Here is a 21,287-nt window from a genome sequence, read left to right as displayed (position 1 = left end):
CTGATCAGGGTGGGGGGACACTGAGGGAGAGGGTTGCCCAGGCCTGGGGGGGCAGTGGGGGACGTGCAGGCGCTGGGGAGGCTGATCAGGGTGGGGGGGGGCTGCCCAGGCTTGAGGGGGGCACTGGGGGATGTGCAGTGGGTAGGGAGGCTGATCAGGGTGGGGGGACACTGAGGGAGTGGGTTGCCCACGCCTGGGGGGGCAGTGGGGGACGTGCAGGGGCTGGGGAGGCTGATCAGGGTTGGGGGGACAACACTGAGGGAGTGGGGAGGGGGTTGCCCAGGCCTGGGGGGGCTGATCAGGGTGGGGGGGGACACTGAGGGAGCGGGGGGGGGTTGCCCAGGCCTGGGGGGGCTGATCAGGGTGGGGGGGACACTGAGGGAGCGGGGGGGGTTGCCCAGGCTTGAGGGGGGCACTGGGGGACGTGCAATGGGTGGGGAGGCTGATCAGGGTGGGGGGGACACTGAGGGGGGCTACCCAGGTCGTGGGGGAGGCTGCTCAAGCCAGAGGGGCGCTAGCTCGGGAGGAGCCTCGTGAGGCGGGGGGGGGTCTGCGCGGGGCGGGGCTTGTTGCTAACGCGTCCTTCGAACCTCACCCTCGCCAAGATGGCGGCGCGCCCCCTCTCTCCTGGGGGAGTCACATGACCTCTCCTGCCCCCCGGGCCCCCGCGAGCTGGCCGCGGGCCAACGGGGGCGGGGTGGCGCGCAGTAGGGGCGTGGCTGTCTCACCGCGGAGGGGAGGGGGGCGGGTCTGGCCGGAGCCCGGGCCAATGGCAGGGGCCGGGGGCGGGGCCTGGGCGAAGGTAACAGGTTGCGGTGGGGCGCGGAGGTGAGGAGCGCTCGCGGCGGGGAGCGGCCTGGGCACGGTGAGTGCGGGGCCCCCTGCCCCTGTGGGGCGTTGCCTTCCTCCGCAGCTACGGTTTCTATAGGGGCTCTGCCCCCTGGGACCCGCCCTGCCCCTAGAGGGGGCTGCCTTCCCCTATAGCTGCTGCTCCTATAGGCGCTTGCCTGCCCAAGGGGCCTCCCTGCCTCCTGGGGACCTGCTGGTTCCCTATAGTGACCCCGTGTCCCACAGGGCTTCCCTGTACAGGGATTCTCTTCTCTTCGGGACCCGCTCTCCCCATATAGCACCCGCCCCCATCATGACTGCCCCTATAGGGAGCTCCCTCTGTGGTGGCTGCCTGTATAAGGACTCTTCCCCTGGGGACCCATACTCCCTCTATAGTGACTTCTCCTATTAGGAGCTCCCTCCTATAGCATGTGCCCCTAGAACAGCCCTTCATCCTTTGGTGGGAAACCCATAATTCTCCGTGATGTGCATGTGCTTACCTCCCTCCCCCAACACACGCACCTTCCCCTGCCCCATAAGACACCCCCCCCTCCCCTGGTGTGTCCTCCCTCCTCGTATAGGGCTCCCTCTTGTTGTGTCCCTGTTCTAGTTACTCTCCCTAGGAAGAGACACCCGCTTCACCCTTCCCAAGCCCCAGCTTCTCCCCATTATTCCCCGAGAAGCATCATCATCCACTGAGGTTTTCCCACCCAGATAAAGTCCCGCTGGAGAGTGTGTGTATAACACCACAGATGTGTTACAAGGCTTGTGACAGCAGCTGGAGATTGGTGGGGGGGGGGAGGAATTGACTGGCTTGAGGGAGTGGGAGGTATCTGGAGCCCTTCACCCCCAGGACACCTGCTCAAATCCAGCCCAGGCTGGAAGTGACTAGAAGCCATGGCCATTCAGTGGCCCTTGTGTTACGGGCTTTCCGTCCAGTTCCTAGCGGCCAGGTACTTAGCAAAGTTGCCATCCTGGATGGCCACAACAGGCTGCTGTGTTAGTAGCCTCAGCAGAGAGGCTGCATGAGACATGGAGACTGAACTTGAGGGCCCGCACGAGGGTCTGTCTGCTGGTGAGGCCCGTTGGCAGGGATTCTGGCTGAAGCCCCGGCTACTTCCACACAGCTTGGCCCTGATCGCTGGCTAAACGGGGACTTCGGACTCCGGGTTTGTCAGGATGAAAGATATGAGCAGCATTAAATCACCATGACCTAAAGCAAACAAATAGCCCCATGCCCAGTAGAAAAATGTAATCTAACCAGTTACTAGTAGCTGAGTTAAAATCCCAACTTAATTGTGGGTAGTACCGTTCTCCAAGCGGTGGTGAGCAAATGGTCTGTGGCCCCCTACTTGTAGACCTGTGTGTATCTTCTCATGCTGAATTGAATATAATCTCTTTTGATGCTGACCTGGACACTGTTGCGTTCCCTCTGTAGAGGGACACAGTAAGAACGCACAAGAATCCTTTCCCTGTGTCGCTGACAATACCTGAAATGATTAAAATCCAAAGGGTCCTTAAAATTGCACGTGCAGTTTGCTAGTGTTCAGGCTGCATCCCTCCTCTCCCCTCCCCAAGCTGATCGAAACTCCAGCAAACATTGAAACTCATTACTCAGTTTCACTCTCTGGTTCCCATGCATTCAGAACAATGCTGCTATTTCTGAGCGCCCCTCACCAGTCTCTTATGGTGTGTGTGATGGAAATACTTCACATCCAAACAAACTTTTCACTGAAGATGAAGGAACAAGATTAGGCTTTGTGAAAACTGTTGTGTAAACAAACCCTTAATGTCTCAGCCTGTTATACCTCACTGGACAGAAGAATTCTGTATTTATGGCAGTTGCCATGTAAAGCAAATGAGAACTTCTGTTTTAGCTGCTCTAATGGAGGGTGATTGTAATTAATTAGGAGTTGGCAATGAACTTTTTGCACTAGTAATTGTATTGTAAATGTTTAAGTGTTTAGTAGCTCAGTTCTCACAAAGTGAGTTTCCCTCTAAGAGCTAAGTGCCACTGGCCTAAACATAGAAGCTGTGTGTAACTGCATGACAAGTGAATGGTTGGAGTTGTCCAGTTTAATCTTTCTGCTTATCTTTTCTTCCCCCCCCACCCCCCCAAAACCAAAACCAAAACCAAACTCTTGACTGTACTAAGTGCTGAGATAATCCTAACTTGACATGAGTCATTGTCTTGTTTTATGCGAAGACTCCTGGTGAGGTCTCAAATTGCAGGGAAGGAGGGGATAAATGTCTTCAGGGGAAGCCTTGATTTGAAAAAGTGTCTTGGACCCAGCAAATTTTGTGAATTTTGATTCAGTTTGCCTTACTATCTTAAAGCGCTATAATTTGGGTTTCACCTCTGGTTGCAGAATTTGTGTAATGCAGCATCTTTAAAATTTAATGTGCAGTTTCTTACACTGCTCTACCCTGCCCTTCTTTAACATTCATTCTGAAGGATGGTATTTTTACCAGTAAGTTTGTTTTTTGTTCTTCAATCAGAAGAAAAATCTGAGCCCTAGATTATTTATTTATTTATTTACACTCAGCAGCTGATTACAACGTGAATACTATGCTGGAATTCTTTTAATCTTTATAGGCTTGAGGCTTTTTAAAAGACAATTCCTTCCCATTGTGTTAATACATTAGGTTCAGCTATCAGTGCCATGCCTGTATTGTTCTCATACTACATCTTGTGGCATTTATTTTGTAGCTGTGTAAAAAGATGTCCTGACAGGGCACTTTAAAAATACAATCCATTCACAAACCAAAAGAGATAGGTGTCTTTGCAGAATGATTGTTTCTGTGGAATGGCTGTCTGCTCCCAAGTGTGTGTTTCCAAACCATGATTTACAGATTGCTCGGGCTTAAAATCTTGTACTCTTTTAATTTATTGTGTTCCATTTCTGTCAAGGACCTTCAGTTAAGAAACTGTGCTGAAGGATGACATATTCCATCATGTAGTCCTGTTCTGTCTAATTAGACTGCACCCTTCAGCATGGGATCTGTTTGTTTATACACAATAATTAGGAATATAGGGCTCTTGCTTATGTAATAAAACAGTGCTCCTGTCAAGGGTTTTATTACTGCCACAAACCCCAGTTGATGGCGTGAGTTGTTGGGGAATTTTTCACCTCTAAGAGGAGAGGGGATGGATGGCTTAGTGATGAAGGTAGTGGGTAGGACTCGAGACATTTGGGTTTAGTTCGTGCTGTGCCACTGACTTCCTATGTGATGCTGGGCAAGTTGCTTAGTCTTGTGCATAGGACCTCCTAGGGATAATAACCCTTCCTCTGTCTTGATTGTGAACTTCTTGGGGGAGGGGAGTGTCTCTAATTATAGAGCTACATCACACTTAGCACAGGGGGGTTCTGATCTCTGTTGGGACTTTGAAGGTTTACCATCATAAAACAATAATACTAACATATTTAAAATGTGTTTCTCTTTAAAAGAAAAACTACTCCCTAGTCTCCTATCACATTTGCTGGTATCTAGAGGCTGAGAGTGGGATTATGTGATGCATCATGGAAGGCAGTGTGGCTTAGTGGGTAGTTCATTGCACTGTCACTCAGGAGATGGCGTTTCAATTCTTGGCTCTGCCACTGGTTTGCTGGGTGACCTTGGGCAAGTCACTTCCTGTGCCTCGATACTCCTTTCCGTAAAGTGGAGATAATGTTGCTGATCTCCTTTGTAAAGCACTTTTGAGATCTACTGACAACAAGAGCTATATAAGAGCTAGGAATTGTCATAATCCAATACCACAATATTATTTCCTGACCCGGGAGGCAGAGAGACAGAAAGAGAGAGGACTGGGATCCAATCCTGCAAGATGCTAAGTGCCTTTAACTCTTACCCAAGCCAATGGTGTATTTTTTTATTTTAATTCAGTCCATTCTCTCTGTGGACAGTGCACTTGGTTTTCTTCCCCCGCTGCCCCAGAGATGGAATCCTGCTGTGTCCTTCATTCCCTAGTCACTTGCCGGGTTTGTTTCCACAGTTCAGATATCCCTTCCACTCCTGCCTCCAGCTCCAAGGAAGGAGAATGTGCTGCTGGTTGTTGTCATTCTTGTTTGGCTACTGAAGTCAGACATCAAACCGACTGATCCGGAGTAATGTGCAGTGTTGAAAGTTGGTTAGACTGTGCTTCCTGCTTGGGCAGCTATTTCAAATTTGTGTGGGGGGGTGGAGGGTGAGAAAACCTGGATTTGTGCTGGAAATGGCCCACCTGATGATCACTTTAGATAAGCTATTACCAGCAGGACAGTGGGGTGGGAGGAGATATTGTTTCATATTCTCTGTGTATATATAAAGTCTGCTGCAGTTTCCACGGTATGCATCCGATGAAGTGAGCTGTAGCTCACGAAAGCTTATGCTCAAATAAATTGGTTAGTCTCTAAGGTGCCACAAGTACTCCTTTTCTTATTTCAAAGCGGGCATCTCCCTTCGCTTCTTCCCTTTTTACATAATGCTTTTAAATTGGCCCTCGGCATCTGTGTTCAATAATAACTCTTTATCTTTAGGCTAATTTAGCAACCTTCGTTTTAGAATACATTAACAGGTTGGTTGTGGAGATTTCTTTTTCTTCATTTCACCCCCTCCCCTCCAACCAGTTGGTCTGGTTTTGAATAGGCTCTGTTTCTGTTTAAAGAGTTCTAGTAGATTAAAGTGCTGTTCGTGTGGCTATTCCTGTTGACAATTCTTTGTCACTTAGGAGAACACATGATAATTATGGGGCTAAGAGTTACTTGCAGGATCTCTCTTGGGCCTCAAGGCCTTGATTGATCGATTGAAAAAACTAACTGGTCTGTGTATTGGTTACTTTCCCCTTAATCTTAATATACTGCAGTGTAGTTGCTTCCTATTGTGGTAGCACATCTTGGGTGCTAGGAGCTGTACAAACATAAGAAGAGAGAGAAATTAATTCTCTACTGCCCTGCACATTGCCAAGTGAATTACAAATGCTATAAAGGGTAGTATTTATATGTGTATTTTGCTGTGGTGTGACTGATTAAAAAGTGTAGGGCATTGGAGAATAGGATTCTGAGTCATTGTGCCAAAGGGCTTATAATCCAATGACCTGGTGCTGAAATGTTTGCTTGATAATTGCAAAGTAATGCACACTGGAAAACATAATCTCAGCTATACATTAGCTGTTGCCACTCAAGAAAGATCTTGGGAGTCATTGTGGATAGTTCTCTGAAAACATCTGTTCAATGTGTGACAGCAGTCAAAAAGGCTAACAGAATGTTAGGAACCATTAGGAAAGGGATGGATAATAAGACAGAAAATATCATCATAATGCCATGGTATGCCCACACCTTGAATATTGTGTGTGGTTCTGGTCTCCCCATCTCAAAAAAGATATATTAGAATTGGGGAAAGATATAATACAGGTTTATTAAAATCATGAATAATGTGGAGAAAGTGAATAAGGAAGTGTTAGTTATCCCTTTACATAACTCAAGAACCGGGGGTCACACAATGAAATTAATAGGCTGCATAACAAACAAAAGGAAGTATTTCTTCACCCAGCACATGGTCAACCTGTAGAACTTGTTGCCAGGGGGCGTTGTGAAGGCCAAAAGTATAAATGGGTTTAAAAAAGCATTAGCTAAATTAATTGAGGATGGGTCCATCGATGGCTATTAGCCAAGTTGGTCAGGGATGCAACCCCATGCTCTTGGTATCCCTAAGCCTCTGATGGCCAGATGCTGGGACCAGGGCGCCAAGGGATGGATCACTTTATAATTGCTCTGTTCTGTCCATTTCCTCTGAAGCACGTGGCATTGGCCACTGTTGGAAGAGAGGATGCTGGGCTAGAAGGACCCATTGGTCTGACCCAGTAAGGCCATTCTCGTGGGTTGAGTAGCCCATTGACATCTGTAGGGCTTTTCATGGATTACAGTGCTGCTCACCGTGACCCTCAATATGCAAACAGGCAAACAATATACAAGTAAAACATTCAAAATGCTGTCAAGGTATGTGTCATGTTGCTGGTATAGGTTGAAATTTTCAGAACCACTTAAGTGACTTGGGCCCCTAATGTTGCTGAAAGTCAATGGGGCTCTTAGATCATGGGTACAATTTTCAGATTTAGGAACGATCTGTCTTTCTTAGATATTCCTACATGTTTTTTAAAAAATGGAAAAATCCCCCACACATACCATGTGTGATTTTTTAAAAGTCCTTAGACTACTAACTGGAAGAATAAAGCGTTATGAGAAAAACAGCTGATTTGGTTTTGCTTTTCATCATGTTTTAGTCTGAACAGTAATGATCCAGGACAGGTGTTAGTTTCAGTCTCTGATACTCATGCACTAACACAATGGTTTTTAACCTTTTTTTCGTTTGTGGACCCCTAAACATTTTCAAAGGGAGATGTAGTCTGTGGACTACAGGTTGAAAACCACTGCATTAGCACAGGTTTCAGAGTAACAGCCGTGTTAGTCTGTATTCGCAAAAAAGAAAAGGAGTACTTGTGACACCTTAGAGACGAACCAATTTATTTGAGCATAAGCTTTCGTGAGCTACAGCTCACTTCGTCGGATGCATACTGTGGAAAGTATAGAAGATCTTTTTATACACTCAAAGCATGAAAAAATGGGTGTTTACCACTACAAAAGGTTTTCTCTCCCCCCACCCCACTCTCCTGCTGGTAATAGCTTATCTTATGCTGGAAATGGCCCAACTTGATTATCATACACATTGTAAGGAGAGTGATCACTTTAGATAAGCTATTACCAGCAGGAGAGTGGGGTGGGGGGGAGAGAAAACCTTTTGTAGTGGTAAACACCATTTTTTCATGCTTTGTGTGTATAAAAAGATCTTCTATACTTTCCACAGTATGCATCTGACGAAGTGAGCTGTAGCTCACGAAAGCTTATGCTCAAATAAATTGGTTAGTCTCTAAGGTGCCACAAGTACTCCTTTTCTTTTTGCATTAGCACAAATGCTGTCATGTTCGTTTTGGGTTGCAGGCTCTTCAGGCGACTTTCTAACTCCAAACAAAAGTGGTTGAAATAATAAAAAGAAGTGTATTATGGAACATCATTTTTTGGGGGGGAGGAGGGGATTGAATTTCCTGATATAATTTTAAAGATTATTCTAGGTCTGACTACTTTCCCTCACTCTTTTGCATTTGTTTTAAAACGAAGGGGTTAACTTTCAGAAAGGCCAAATCCCCGAACACCAAACCAGCGACATGCACATTAGTATTCTAAAATACCTTGGCACTGTACTGGAAAAACAGCCAGGTGCAGATTCATTACATGTTCTGAGGAGCAGTTCTTTACTCCAGTATTTATGTCCGCCATTAAATATTTACTGGTGGGTCTGTGTGAATCTGAATAACTGTTTTCAAAAGCACGATTTGTTTTGAAATTGACAAATGGAAGATTAACAGGAACAGAAATCTGTGGGAATTTTGACATGATGCAATTCATGTAACAGTTTGTTTTATTTTACTATTAAGTTAAATATTTATTTCTTAAATCTGGCATCTCACACGTATCTAGGATGTTGGAATTAGTCTTTCTAACTGTGCATACCTAGGCAGGAAGTATCTGAAGAGCGACTATTTGGAGTATTAACTACTTATGGCTCCAGGCCCTGTTTGAGCAAAGCTTTTAAAGACATTGGACTCCTACCAACTTCAAAGCTTTTGCTGAACAGGGGCCCAAACCAGGACTGCTCTCATGTATGTGTTTCAGAGTAGCAGCCGTGTTAGTCTGTATTCGCAAAAAGAAAAGGAGGACTTGTGGCACCTTAGAGACTAACCAATTTATTAGAGCATAAGCTTTCGTGAGCTACAGCTGTGAGCTGTAGCTCACGAAAGCTTATGCTCTAATAAATTGGTTAGTCTCTAAGGTGCCACAAGTCCTCCTTTTCTTCTCATGTATGTGGTTATCTTTATGCACAAGTCTCTGTAGGATCAGGTTCTAAATCAATAAGGAAATCATGTTTGGGTTTAAAAAACCCTGCATTTTCTCTGTCTTGCAATTCAGATATTCCAGCATCAGGCAAGTGACCAATCTATTTCCATATTTTGGGATCAATCTTCACTATCCAGGTTGAATGAAATGCAGAAAATGGGTAAAAAGAACAAACGGGGACTACTAAATTTGGCTTCTTAAAATCCAGCTAGTATAAGGCAGTGTGGATTGATTTCAAGGAAAACCTTGATTTAACTCATAAATTTTAATCAGCTTTTCTATTTGTACTTCAGTTATTTTCTAAAGAATATTGGTTGATATAACCATTAAAATAATGTTGATTTACTACTAAATAGTATCTTTGCACTAGATTTGGTACAATTTTTTGCTCTCTAGGAGAGTATGCTATAAATAGATACATTTATATAAGCAATAATATAGCTTAATATTTTCAGATTCTTGTACGTGTTAATGTGTTAGAAAATAGTGAATGATATATTTACTAAATTAACTTTTGCTCGTGATGTGGGTCAAGCTGCGTTAGGATGGTAACGGTAATTTAAAGAGACAAAACACCATATTTATCTTTTTAACTTAAATATTTTAAGAGATTATAACAAGATTAGACCGTAATATATTTTGTATTAAATTCAGTTTTCATTTTAAACAGGTTTATTTTTAAAAATAAAAAACTTATAATTTAAATAAAGTTAAAAAAAAAAATCTCCCAGCCTACCCTGTCGTAGGGTAAAATTTTCAAAAGAACCAGAGTCCCATTTTTAAAAGTGACTTCAGGATACGTCTACACTGCAGTAGCACGGTCACTTAATTCTGTAGCAAATCTACCCCCTTTCAAAATGGTAGGAAGGTCTTGGGGCTCTGAAGTGTCACTGAAAGTCAGTGGGGCTTAGGCCTGGTCTATACTTAAAAGTTAGATCGACCTAGTTACATCACTCAGGGCTGTGAAAAATTTTGTGACCTGAGCGCTGTAGTAAGATCAACCTAACAACTGGTGTAGACGCATCAAGGTCAACAGAAGAATTCTTCCATTGACCTAGCTTGCGCCTTTTAGAGAGGAGGATTAACTGAGCTGACAGGAAAAACACCTTCCAATGGTGTAGCAAGTGTCTACGCTACGGTGGCATAGCTGCCACTGTAACAGCTGTAATGTAGACATACCCGTGGGCTCCTAATCACCTGGGTCCTTTTGAAAATTTAACCCATAATCTAAAATGGTGGTAGCTTCTTAGCACCTCCTTTTTACAATTGATTTGTAATTTGCCAGTGTCTTAGTCACTATTTTCTTTTGTGGGGGGAGGGACTTTTCCAATTCCTATTAAGGATTGCTTAATAAATTATACTGGTATAACTCTTATTCTGGAATAAGAGGGTATCCTTTCAGTTTATGTCATTTGGGAAGGGATTTGAACCTAAACTGGTGGTGGGGAAAGCCACTCTTCTGGAATAAGTGTGTTCACATGGTGGATTCTACTGGTAAAACTTCCCTGTGTAGACAAGCCCTAAATGAAACAGCACACGTCCCACTGACTTCTCAAAGGGTATGTCTATACTACCCGCTGGATTGGCGGGCAGCAATTGATTCAGCTGGGGTCAATTTATCGCATCTAGTCTAGACGTGATAAATCGACTCCCGAGCGCTCTCCCATCGACTCCTGTACTCCAGCGCTGCGAGAGGCGCAGGCGGAATCGATGGGGGAGTGGCAGCAGTCGACTCACCCCAGTGAAGACACTGCGGTGAGTAGATCTAAGTACGTTGACTTCGGCTACGTTATTCACGTAGCTGAAGTTGCAAAACTTAGATCGATTCCCTTCCTTCCGCCCCGCCGCCATGTATACCAGGCCACAGTCACATAAGCCTTTTCAAAAGTCACTCCAAAATACCAGCATACCTATGGCCGATGCTTCATTGGAAACTTTTTCGGTGTAAAGAATGTATCTATTATGGCTTCCTCTGGTAGAGTTTTTATGTCCCTGCCCCCTCTTGTAAGGGTTAGCATTTCAATAAGCTTCTTAACCATTTTTTTTTCTTTAACATAATAACGGAGGCTTTTTTCCACCTGCTTAATAAGTTATGCATAGGCATAAATAAAACAGTTTGCAGCAAAATCATCGTAGCTTGCCTCCTGTATAGGAGGGGGACTGCAGCTGTAGAAGCATGTTTTCTGGACGGCGAAAAATGTTGCATAGCTGCTTAGACATCTCCTCCTGCATTCGCTGGAAAGGTAGGAATTGGTCCTGGGTGTCTGGCTGGTGAATCTTGCCCATATGCTCAGGGTTCAGCTGATTGAAATCTTTGGGGTCAGGAAGGAATTTTCCTACAGGCCAGTTTGGCAGAGGCCCTGGAGGTTTTTAGCCTTCCTCTGTAGCATGGGGCATGGGTCACTTGCTGGAGGATTCTCTGCTCCTTGAAAGGTTTCAGAGTAACAGCCGTGTTAGTCTGTATTCGCAAAAAGAAAAGGAGTACTTGTGGCACCTTAGAGACTAACCAATTTATATGAGCATAAGCCAAAGTCTGCGATACAACCGCATTTGCTCCAACCCCTCAGACAAACACCTACAAGATCTCTATCAAGCATTCTTACAACTACAATACCCACCTGCGGAAGTGAAGAAACAGATTGACAGAGCCAGAAGAGTTCCCAGAAGTCACCTACTACAGGACAGGCCTAACAAAGAAAATAACAGAACGCCACTAGCCGTCACCTTCAGCCCCCAACTAAAACCCCTCCAACGCATTATTAAGGATCTACGAGACAGGCCAGTCCTTGCCTACAGACAGCCCCCCAACCTGAAGCAAATACCACACAACAGAACCACTAACCCAGGAACCTATCCTTGTAACAAAGCCCGTTGCCAACTGTGCCCACATATCTATTCAGGGGACACCATCACAGGGCCTAATCACATCAGCCACACTATCAGAGGCTCGTTCACCTGCACATCCACCAATGTGATATATGCCATCATATGCCAGCAATGCCCCTCTGCCATGTACATTGGTCAAACTGGACAGTCTCTACGTAAAAGAATAAATGGACACAAATCAGATGTCAAGAATTATAACATTCATAAACCAGTCGGAGAACACTTCAGTCTCTCTGGTCACGGAATCACAGACGTGAAGGTCGCTATCTTACAACCAAAAAAACTTCAAATCCTGACTCCAGCGAGAAACTGCTGAATTGGAATTCATTTGCAAATTGGATACTATTAATTTAGGCTTAAATAGAGACTTGGAGTGGCTAAGTCATTATGCAAGGTAGCCTATTTTCCCTTGTTTTTTCCTACCCTCCCCACCCCTCCCCCCCAACGTTCTGGTTAAACTTGGATTTGTGCTGGAAATGGCCCACCTTGATTATCATGCACATTGTAGGGAGATTTCGGAGTAACAGCCCTGTCAGTCTGTATTCGCAAAAAGAAAGAGTACTTGTGGCACCTTAGAGACTAACCAATTTATTTGAGCAGAAGTAGCTGTAGCCCACGAAAGCTTATGCTCAAATAAATTGGTTGGTCTCTAAGGTGCCACAAGTACTCTTTCTTTTTGCGAATACAGACTGACAGGGCTGTTACTCCGAAATCTCCCTACAATGTGCATGATAATCAAGGTGGGCCATTTCCAGCACAAATCCAAGTTTAACCAGAACGTCGGGGGGGGGGGGGGGGGGGGAGGGTAGGAAAAAACAAGGTATTCCTTTTCTTATTGTAGGGAGAGTGGTCACTTTGGATAAGCTATTACCAGCAGGAGAGTGAGTTAGTATGTGTGGTTTTTGGAAGGGGGGGTTGAGAAAACCTGGATTTGTGCTGGAAATGGCCCACCTTGATTATCATGCACATTGTAAGGAGAGTGATCACTTTAGATAAGCTATTACCAGCAGGAGAGTGGGATGGGAGGAGGTATTGTTTCATGGTCTCTGTGTATATAATGTCTTCTGCAGTTTCCACAGTATGCATCCGATGAAGTGAGCTGTAGCTCACGAAAGCTTATGCTCAAATAAATTGGTTGGTCTCTAAGGTGCCACAAGTACTCCTTTTCTTTCTGCTCCTTGAAGTCTTTAAACCACGATTTGAGGACTTCAATAGCTCAGGCATAGGTAATAGGTTTTTTGCAGGAGTGGTGGGTGAAATTCTGTGGCCTGCGTTGTGCAGGAGGTCAGACTAGATGATCATAATGGTCTCTTCTGACCTAAATATCTATGAATGTGGCATCAAAGATACTTTTACTGTCAATTAATAAATCAGAAGCATTAAAATGTGTTTAGTTGGCTTGTGGGACAGTGTGTAGGGAATATGAAGTGAAACTAGAGGTTAGGGGAAACTTTTCCATTATCTTGGTGGTTGATCATTAACTATGGACTCTTTTTTTTTTTTTTCTTCCTTGCTTGTGGGATGAAAGAGCTGCGTTGTTAGATGCGTATGCACGTTTTGAGATTCCTTTGCATCTAGTCTCACCTGCAGATCTCAAATGCATTTTTATAATGTTAGTGTTATCCTCATTCTCAGATTGGGGGTGGGGGTGAACTGAGGGTGTGTTTACACTGCAATGAAGCACCTGTGCCAGGCCCATATCAGCTGACTCTGGTCTGGCCTGGGCTGTGGGGCTATATAACGACAGTGTTGACACTTGGGTTTCAGTCCAAGCCCCAAGGCCTACACTGCAATTTTATAACCCTACAGCCAGCCCAAGTCAGCTGATATGGGCCAGGCGCAGGTGTTTTATTGCCGAATAAACCTACCCTGAGATGCAGAGAGGAAGAGAAAAGGAGTACCTGTGGCACCTTAGAGACTAACAGATTTATTTAGCATAAGCTTTCGTGAGCGACAGCTCACTTCATCGGATGCATACAGTGGAAAGTGAGCTGTCGCTCACAAAAGCTTATGCTCAGATAAATCTGTTAGTCTCTAAGGTGCCACAAGTCCTCCTTTTCTTTTTCCGGATACAGACTAACATGGCTGCTACTCTGAAACCTGTCATTAAGAGAGGAAGAGACTTGCCCAAGGCCACCCAGCAAGTTGATGGGGATAGAACCCAAGAATCCTGACTTCCAGGCCTGCCAATGCAATGCGTCTTCTAATCTTGTGACAACTAGGGGGTGCAGCAGGGGGAAACTGCTACGTAGAATTTCTCTTGTCCCCTCTATAGCCATTGAATGTGAAATAACAAGGCACTGTAGCCCTAGTTTCTCCCAAACAGGCTATAGTTTCTTTCTTAACAAAGAGAAGAGAGAGTGCCTCTAAAACGATACATTTAATAAGCATTGGTTAATAAGGAAAACCTTCTCTATTGTCAAGAAGGAAAACGGACATATTTGTCTTCCTGTGGAGTACGTGTCTTGCCTTTTAATCATTATTTACCTTTCACTGCCGAAAGTTGTGCAATGGCTGCGAAGTGGGTTGTATACCTGAGATTCCATTCTGTCTGCAGCACCTGCAGGCAAATCCTGTGTGACGTTGGAACGCTGCATGGTGCTGACTCATTTCGAGTACTTTTTTGGGGTTTTTTTTGTTAAACTCTCTCATGGTTCTGACCTCTTGGCTAGCACACACTTCAAGGAATGGCCACAAGTTCTAGTCACCGATTCTACAGTGTTTTCCACCTTGCACATTTTAAATGTGGTATGTGATGCAGTTTTTTTGTGTGGCCCTAAGATCACTCATACCTTTGGAATGAAGGGTGGCTACTTTTCTGACACCACGCTCTGTCTGTGCAGGTATATGCTGGGAAAAGGCTGTGTAGAATAGGGCCAGGTCTCATGTGATATGTGTAGACAACTGTATCTAAACATGTGACAGCAAATTTCAGATGGATTGCAATTCTTGTGGGCCCACACTGGAAGTGGCTTAAAACTTTGTGGAAGGTAACAGGAGGAAATAGTAACCATTTCTTTCCATTGTGCTAGTTAAAATAGGAGGGTATATCTCAGTGATGTCACTCTGGGTGTGATCTATCTGGCCAATTCCTTAGACTATTCCAAGACTTGAGACTTATCTTAAACAACACTTCCCATATGTAGGGCCCTGACAAATTCATGGTCTGTTTTGGTAAATTTCACAGTCCTAGCATTTTCAAAAACTTGAATTTCAGAGTTTTAGATATTTAAATCTTAAATTTCTTGGTGGTGTAATCATGGGGGGTCTTGATTCAAAAGAGGGTCACAGGGTGTAGAGAGGGTGGGGTGTTGCAAGCCTATTCTGGAGGGGGGGTTTCAATCACAGTATAGCCACCGTTACTTCTGTGCTGCCTTCAGAGCTGGGTGGCCAGAGAGTGGCAGCTGCTGGCTAGGAATAATAGGAATAGGCTAGGCCAGCAGCAGCAGAGAAGTAAGGGTGGCAATATCATACCATGCCACCCTTCCTTCTGTGTGACTGCTGGCGGTGGCTCTGCCTTTTGGGCTGGGTGCCTGGCCAGCAGACCCCGCTCTCTGGCCACCCAGCTCTGAAGGCAGTGCAGAAGTAAGGGCAGCAGTACCACAAGCCCTCTACAATAGCCAGCTTTCACAGAGGAGACCAGATTTCACAATCCGTGATTTGGTAGGGCCCTAACTGTGTGAGAGACAGCTGTTTCTTCAATAGCCGTAAGGTCTAAATTACAAACACTGAGCTGTGTGATCATCTAGATGCATTTTCCCACATCTTGCAGAAGTTCAGCCTCTAGATTTCCTTTTTGAATTAAGAGGATTTATGTAGCCCCCCCCCCCTTTTTTTAAAATGTTTTCCATTCTCTTTCTGCCAGTTGCAAAATACCCTTTTGGGTTAACCTGTTACCAAAGGTACTATTGTGTTGCTATCTCCATGAGCAGAAGTTGGCCTCTTTCCATCAGTAAAACAGTGATTCAACAGCTCCAGGTTGGGGGGGTGGTGTGTGTGTGTGTGTGTGAAGACCCATTAGCAGCCTCCAGTTGCCCTTCCAGTGTTGTCTTTACTTCCTTATCTTAACTCTATGGGCCAAATTAATCCCTGCAGTATAACACTGAAATGGCTTGCATGAAATCCAGTTTAGGCTTTAGTCCTTCAAGGGCTTCCAGCTGGAAGTATGTCTATACAGCAGCTGACAGGTGTGATTCCCCAGCTCAGGTGAGTGTACATGTGCTAGCTCTTCTCACTAGACATAGCTGTGTGGCCACTGGCTCGGGCCACTGGCTCGGGCTAGCCGCCTGAATACATACCCAGGGGGCCGGGCGGGCGGGACAGCACTCTGGCAGCTAGTCAGAGCCACCACCCATGCTGCTGCCGCCATAGTGTGCTAAACCAAGCAGAGCTTGTGCGTGTATGTCTGCCCGAGCTGGGAATAGCCCCTCCCAGCTGCTGCAGAGATGTACCCTGAGAGATCCGAGTCCCAAGTTCTAGCCTCCTTGCAGAATTACTCAACACTGGTGCTAACCCAGCAAGCACTGGAGAGGCTATTGCAGGGTAGAGTTAAGATGCAATTGTGTCATAAAGCTCTAGCTTGGCCATAGCTGGGTGAGCACAGTGCTCAGTTTAATGTAACTGCGTACAACACTCTACTCCTCCCCCCTCCGTTTTGATGTGTACTATCTTGTACACACTAAAATCCCTCCTTTGGGACAGCGTTTGGGCTGGGTTTCTCTCAGGACTGCTCTTCCCCTTTTTCGGGTGGGAGCGGAGTCCAGATATGCTGTTTCTCGAGCCCCTTTATCAGCTGAGCTGGACTGTAAGAATTCCTGACAGATTAAACATTTACCATGACTCACCCACCTCCACGTAGGACAGGGTGTGATTCAGATGCAGCATACTCTTATACTAACTCTATTCAGGTGGCACCTAAGAGCCCCCATCATGGATCAGGACTCCACTGTGCTAGGCGCTGTATAAAGAAAGCCCCTGCCCCCAAAAGCTTACAACCTATGTAAGTCTCTAGTCCCTGCCTCTGACTAAACGTGGTTGTACGCAAGAAACATACGGGAGTTACAAGGTGCAAGCTAGGGAGATCTGGGTTTGTGAGCTAGAGGCAGTGTTAACATTCCAGCCATGTGTTTTGCTTGATTAGTGTTTTTTTTGCACACTGTAATAGTGATGTTACCTCTGCTTCCCCCAGGCACTAGTTCCTGGAATCTGGTATCCTCCAACTTTATTGCCTTTCTGCTTCCTGGGTAGTGTCTCTTACGTTATTCATTCTCTCTTCTCCCCCTGCCTCTGTCAGACTTACCATGTGTACTTTTTATAGAGGCTGTTATAGGTCAGCACAGCTGATGCCTCCCGTACCGGTTGCTCTTTCCTTCGTGCAGTGGCACATCATGCTCCATCTGGCTGAATCTTGAGGCTAGGATTGGCACCTACAAGCAGGGCTATCTCCAACCTGACTGCACTGTGTCCATTCTGCCTTGATGTGCTGCAGCATCTGTTCTTTTCCTGTTACAAAAGCCACCCACCGCTTCCTACTTGCTGTGATCAGCCAGGCTCCTGTTGCTCCTCTCTTATATCAGTTGCTTTTGCCAGATCTTGTTCCTTCTTCTAGTCACTAGGTGGCTGGAGAGTCTTGAAACAGCTGTTCTGAATCCTTGATATGGTCTGTCCCCCTGCACCATCCCATCACAGAGGTGTCTCTCACTAGGTGTTTAGTATCCCTCTGCTTTACAGGGTCTTTCCTCCCATGCATTCAGAGAGGAAGATCTAAGACCAACTGGTAAGATACTGCTGCATCTTGTTGATGCTCTGCATCGTCTAGCCTGGAAATATGAAAATAATAGGATTGATTAAGGGTATTTGCTATCTGCTTGTGATCTGGGTATATTTACAGATGCTAGGGATAAACTCCCCTGGATAAAATCAATCTCGTTATTTCAATGCTCCTACAGTCTGTGTGGATCACAAGCTCAGGACACGGAGTGTAGGGGGACCCGGTATCTTGACACTCTCTGTATGTTGCAGAGGGCGAGTGGTCTAGTGATGGTCAATGTCTGGTACGTGTCATGCTGAAGACCTCAGGCTAGATTTAGCACTCTGTGTGAAACAGGTGTAACTATGGAGTTATCACATTTATGAGCATATAGACTGGAGATTATTTCCTGTCTCCTCCCCCCCGGCATGATATGGACCAATTTAAGAGTGAGTTGTAAACCTTAATTCTGAATTTCCGCAAAGAGGATGAACCAAACACTGAGACTGGTACTGTAATTGGCAGAAAGATTTCTGCAAGTCTTCACCCACACCCACACAAACAAAAAGCCTTCGGGAAAGAGTCCAGTCCTAACCGTTAGATTGTGGAGGCTGTGAATTGGGACTGCTGGGCTCCTGTAGTGTGTGTCCTTTTAAAATAGCTGTGAACGTATTATTAGAAGCTGAAGAACACATATGGGTATGACTAATTGTGCTTACTGAATATACACAAATATGCCCGACCTAGCTACTCGTATGCTCCTGCTCAGACTGGCTTCCTGCAGCTTCTTAAATATAGCACACAGTGAGCACTACCGGAGGGCTCTCAAACCATTTAAAGGGATACTACCCTCCACTTCCAGTCCAGATGTGGACTGGGAACCATGGTGTAGTGGTTAGTGCAGGGACTCCTGGGTTCTGTCCCCGACTTGCTGTGTCACCTTACGTGAAGCAAAGTTTGCCTCTTCAATGTATGTGCACAGTTACAGACAATCTCACTGGGAACTGCTCACACCTCAGAGGGGAAGAATCTGTCCCTCTGTGTTGGCTTCTCCACTTGTACAATAAGTGACGAGAGGTACAAGAAATAGTGCCCATCTTCATAAAGCACTTGGATCCAGCACAGTGGGGCCTGATGTGACCTGGGTGATACTGAAAGACAAAGATGTGAACAGCGCTAGATGAAAAGGAGCAGTGTTTGGCATTTTGCTTTTCTCATAATTCTAATAATCCCCAGCTCTCTTCATCCCTAGCTTTCAAGCGCTTTACAGGAGGCCAGTGTCCGTACCCGTATTTTACAGATTGGGGAAACTGAGGCACAGAACGGGGACATGACTTGTTGAAGGTCACCCAGAAGTTCCGGGGTCGAGCTGGGGGTACAACCCAGGTCTCAGCAATCCTGTTCCAATGCTCTTCCATGAGGCTACACTGCCTCCCAAAACACGTATTTGTATGGGATATCTCCACTGCTTGCACCCTCTGTGTATGTGCTTGCTTGTCCGTGTCTGGGGCACATCCTGATGACTACGGTGTCTTCCAGACTCGTGCAATCTCTCTACCCTTGTACGAAATGTATAAGCGACGCTGCTTGTGAAGTGATCCTGTGAAAACCTGTATACAGAGGGGTAAGGTGGCTTTAGGGCCTCACTGCCTGAGATTCCCCCTCCCACACTCCCTATGTTCCACCACAACAGCTAATACAACTTGTCTTGGTTGCTTTTAACAATTTTTGGGGAGGTTTTGGGGGGGCAGGTGAGGATCCCAATTGGAAACATCTTAAAGGGGCCCAGATTGTTAAAGTACAGAGCACCTGCCTGAAATCACTGGTCACTCTGATGACTTAGGGCTGGTTGACACTAGGCTAGAAAATTTACATCAACTCAGCTGTGTCACTCAGGGGTGTGAAAAATCTAGCTATGCTGACCTAAGTCCCTGCGTAGATGGCGCTAGGTCAATAGAAGAATTCTTCCATCGACTTAGCTACTGCTTCTTGAGGACATGGACAGATTCTCCCATCAGAGTGGTGGCTTCCATATAGGGTCACACCTGGGGTCTCTTACACACCTCGAAGCCTTTTCCTATAAGCCTCAGATGTCAATTCAAACGTAAGCTTTTGTGAACTGTTCACAGTCCCCAGTATCAACTCTATCCATCTGGCTGTACGCCTCTATGGCTTTGGGACGAATACCGGGTGAAACAGCGGGGCCGGTCCACAGCATCAGCCAGGGTCAAACTGCAAGACTTCTCAAAGGCAGTGAGGTAGGCGCCTATATCTCCCCTCTCCTCTTCCATTGGGGCAACAACTTGGTATCGAGGTACGCTAGAGCAGAATCACGCTTTTCGTCCAGCTGGAAGGGCAGTCTCCAAGCTGCTCTGCCGATCAAGGATAGAAGGAGCCCTGGGAGCTCAAACAGGTAACCTGCTTGGCTGTCAGACAGCTGGAGCGGAGGCAAATCAAACATGCCTACAGATGCCCTGACTGCCGGTCAGTTACATGCTGGAGGGAATTCAGGCAGGCTGTCATTCCCATTACGTGCTGCCGGCCGCCTGCCCATGCCTACGGTGAAGCAGTCTGTGTAGCTTATGGTAATTGATCATCTAACATATTGCGAAGGAAATTGATGCAGTGAGGCTCACTGCATCCAATGGGGAGCAAAAGACTCTCTCCATGCAGGCTGCCCCTGGGACTGATGAGTGTTACATCACTTTTGTGCTCAATATGTCACTGCTAATATCTGTTCCCACCAAATGGGAGTCTTACGGCTACCGAAGTGCTGGGGACGCTAGCTTAGATCGAATGCCGGTGACTGGGTGCAGTGGTGTTCTTATTCAGGTCTCTTGTGGATGTCGGGCATCTGCTTTTGGACCCAACAGAGGTGCTAACCTTCAGTTGCAGCGGGTATGCAGCACTCTGCTAGTGCTTCTTAGGCAAGCAAGCCAGAAGAGGTGGGTAGTCTGGTCTTCAGAGTTTGCAACACACACACACGATTTCTCTAAGATCGTATCCTGCTTTTCTCCTCTACTTTCCCAAGTGAGCATGTGCAGGGTGTATTTGCTGACGCTGCATATTTTTTAACAGGAACCCAAGACTGTAGGCACTTGAGCTGTGCGGCTGATTGGGATTTTGATCGTAGAAGGAGAACAGGATGGGTTGCATCTGGAATGCTGGTGACCAGAAAGATGGCATGAACTCAGTGTCAGGATAACAGTCTTTCGTTGTGTGTGAAACTGCTCTGTCCTAAAAATGCAGCTCGGTTCAGACTTGAGGCTGAGGCTTCTTGCCTGTTGTATGCTTTTTTGGTTTAGTGTCTCATAAGATTTTAACAATTGCGTGTTTGTCTGCTTTTGGGGAGTGGGGGAGATTTTTGAAAGAAAAATGCTGTGCTTACAAACTTCAGAAAGCTATTAATCTCCAGCACGGCTAATCCTTGCATGAGATGCATTGCTAGTGTGACAAGTAAAAAGGAATTTTCAGTGTTGTCTAAGGTTCTGCAGTAAAATACGCCCCCCCCCCCCCCCGATATTGGAAACAACAAAATCTTGCACTTGAGAAGCGTGTGTTAATTTATTTATTTAAGGGGCGTCTGTTGGATAGAGAGGGAAAGGGAGTTGGGACTCCTGGGTTCTGTTCATGGCTCTGTTGCTGACTTGCTGTGTCCTTGGGCAAGTCACATAGGCCCTGATCCTCAAAGGGCATCAGTGTGGTTGAAGACTGATTTGTGGAGCTCTGCTTCCTTCACAGCTTTGCTTAGGCCCTGATCTGGCGTTGGATCACTCTCTGCTTTGAGCACCTTGCATTTCTGGTTCTGCTTTTAAAGGGTCCTGCCCAGTGCACCTTCTGCTTGTACATGTTTTTCAGTAATAAAAGGAGACACATATTAGGAGTGCCGAACTTTA

General features: G+C 45.8%; 1 protein-coding gene across 2 annotated transcripts in view; it reads left to right on the top strand.

Moving 5' to 3' along the window:
* The first annotated feature begins 787 nt into the window (after window positions 1–787).
* Window positions 788–21,287, top strand: part of CGN (cingulin) — a 65,436-nt gene continuing 44,936 nt past the window's right edge. For both annotated transcript variants that reach the window (XM_084614122.1, XM_084614121.1), the window contains exon 1: window positions 788–865. The gene's annotated coding sequence lies outside the window, so the exon portion shown is untranslated. The remainder of the gene's footprint in view (window positions 866–21,287) is intronic.

Source organism: Lepidochelys olivacea (assembly GCF_965140295.1).
Source record: "Lepidochelys olivacea isolate rLepOli2 genome assembly, chromosome: 24".
NCBI lineage: Eukaryota > Metazoa > Chordata > Testudines > Cheloniidae > Lepidochelys > Lepidochelys olivacea.
The sequence above is the reverse complement of the archived record's forward strand: the minus strand, read 5'-3'. Positions and strand labels throughout refer to the sequence as shown.